Genomic DNA, 2,362 nt, shown 5'->3' with positions numbered 1-2,362 from the left:
ACACACACACACACACACACACACACACACACACACACACACACACACACACACACACAGAACAATACAAACTGGTATAGAAGGACAGTCTATTCACTGACAGAATCAGACAGAGGACACCTGCTAGTCTGATACACCCCCCTCCTCTTACTCCCTCCACCGTTCTTTCACTCTCTCTCCCTTTTCTCTCCCTATCCTTCTCTTCTCCCTCCTTCAGTACTTTCCTCTCCCTCCCTCTTTCCCTCCCCCTCCCTCCTTCACAACCTCTCTCTTTCTCACCTCCCTCTATTAAAATTCTACTCCTTGCTCAGCCCCGTCTCTGAGAGTGGGTTAGCCAAGCGTGTCACAGTGAGAACCAGTGAATGTTAATGAACTGTGTGTGTGTGTCAGGGAAGGAGGGAGTATTCTGTGAATATGAGACATTTCTGTTCTTTGAGGGCAGAGCGAGCGGAGAGAGGAAGAGTGGAGAGAGGGAGTAGAGCGGCGAGAGGGAGGAGGGCAGAGAGAGGGAGAACGGAGAGAGGGGGAGAGCGGTGCGAGCGAGGAGAGCGGAGAGAGGGAGGAGAACGGAGAGAGGGAGGAGAGCGGCGAAAGGGAGGAGAGCGGGAGGAGAGCGGAGAGTGGGAGGAGAGTGGAGAGAGAGAGTACAGCGGGGAGCGAGTGGAGCGGAGAGAGGGAGGAGAGCGGAGAGAGGGCGGAGAGCGGGAGGAGAGCGGAGAGCGGGAGGAGAGTGGAGAGAGAGAGTACAGCGGAGAGCGGGTGGAGCTGAGAGAGGGAGGAGAATGGAGAGGAGGAGGAGAGCGGGAGGAGAGCGGAGAGAGGGAGGAGAGCGGAGAGAGGGAGGAGAGCGGCGAGCGGGAAGAGAGTGGAGAGAGGGAGGAGAGCGGAGAGCGGGAGGAGAGTGGAGAGAGGGAGGAGAGCGGAGAGCGGGAGGAGACCCGAGAGCAGAGAGAGGTAGGATAGCAGAAAGCGGGAGGGGAGTGGAGAGAGGGAGGAGAGCGAGAGAGGGAGGAGAGCGGAGAGAAAAGGAACGAGGCAGTCGGCTGATTCACCACCACCCCATCCATCCATCCCTCCTTTCTTTTTATTGTCTTCTGCTTCAGTGATGGGGTGGTGGAGGTGTGTGGGAAAGGACTCCCCCCTCCACACACACACACACACACACACACACACACACACACACACACACACACACACACACACACACACACACACACACACACACACACACACACACACACACACACACACACACACACACAGACTGCTGCTCTTCATCCCTTCCACCTGCCTCCATCCCTCCTCTTTCTCTCATTGTCATCACTACCTCCACCTGTATCTTATTCCCTCTCACTCCATCCCTCCATCCATCCATCCTTCTTTTTTTCTCTCCAGCCCCCACGCCCTTCTAACCCACACACTCTGTGTCACCACCGTGGTGAAGAAAATGATCAGCCAACAAGCTGGAAGAGGTAGAGGAGAGGAAAAAGAGTGGAGAAAGAGAGGAAGAGTGAGCTCTGTCCACTCAAGACACTCCAGACGTTCCAGTTTCCTCGATGGATTATCCAGAGCCCCACGGACGGAGGGAGGAGTGGAGGAGAAAAGAAAAAGACGAATAGAGCAGAGAGAACAGAGAAGAAAGGAATTGCACTCCGGACAGCCAGTCCGCGTGACGGGTATATATAAAAAACTCAAATCATTTCCTAACAACTTCTGCTTCTAAATGTCCCTTTGGCATTTTTCATTTCGGTTTATCTCTCCCCTTCTCTTTCTCTATCTCTTTTCCCTCCTTCCCTCTCTCCTGTCTCCAGCCCTGCAGGCTGTGTTTGGGACTCTGGCTAATTGTGGAGTATTCTCAGGACTCCAGCAGAGGAACGAGAGAGACCCGCTCTATCTTTCTTTTCATTCTAATTAATTCCCCTCTGTGCAGACACTCAAAGAGATTTTCTCTCCTTCCTTCGCTCTCTCCCTCCTTCTCTCCATCCGGCGACTTGAGAGCAGAATAATTGGGAGTGGAGATTGGCTTTTCTGTGCCTCTGCCAGAGGAGTGAGATCTCCCAATCCTTCACACACCTGGTTGTGTGCGAGTGTGTGCGTGGATGAGTGTGTGTGGAATCTCTGACTTATCCATAGGGGCTTTGGGAGGGGGTGTACCACACTAGTGTGAACTGGACATGCATGACAGAAACATGAGAAAAGGAAAGAGGGAGTGAGAGAAAAACGTAGTACAGAGCACTAATCGGGTAGAAGTATTTCCCTGAGGAGGGGTGTGAGGGGAGAAAAGAAGGAAAGTACTGCTTTCACTTGAAGCCCAACCAGTGATGTGGATGGACAGAGTGAGCAAATAAACGACAAGACAGAA

General features: G+C 53.0%; 1 protein-coding gene across 9 annotated transcripts in view; it reads left to right on the top strand.

Moving 5' to 3' along the window:
• Window positions 1–411: 411 nt before the first annotated feature.
• The window catches only part of LOC139559078 (kelch domain-containing protein 8A-like), a 76,032-nt gene continuing 74,081 nt past the window's right edge, over window positions 412–2,362 (top strand). For 4 of the 9 annotated variants that reach the window (XM_071374793.1, XM_071374800.1, XM_071374809.1 and 1 more), the window contains exons 1-2: window positions 412–1,676; window positions 1,812–2,362. The exon at window positions 1,812–2,362 is cut by the window's right edge. The gene's annotated coding sequence lies outside the window, so the exon portion shown is untranslated. The other 5 variants (XM_071374827.1, XM_071374833.1, XM_071374785.1 and 2 more) reach the window with 2 other exon arrangements.

This window comes from Salvelinus alpinus, chromosome 2 (assembly GCF_045679555.1).
Source record: "Salvelinus alpinus chromosome 2, SLU_Salpinus.1, whole genome shotgun sequence".
In the NCBI taxonomy this organism is placed as follows: Eukaryota; Metazoa; Chordata; class Actinopteri; order Salmoniformes; family Salmonidae; genus Salvelinus; species Salvelinus alpinus.
This window is presented reverse-complemented; position numbering and strand designations above follow the sequence as displayed.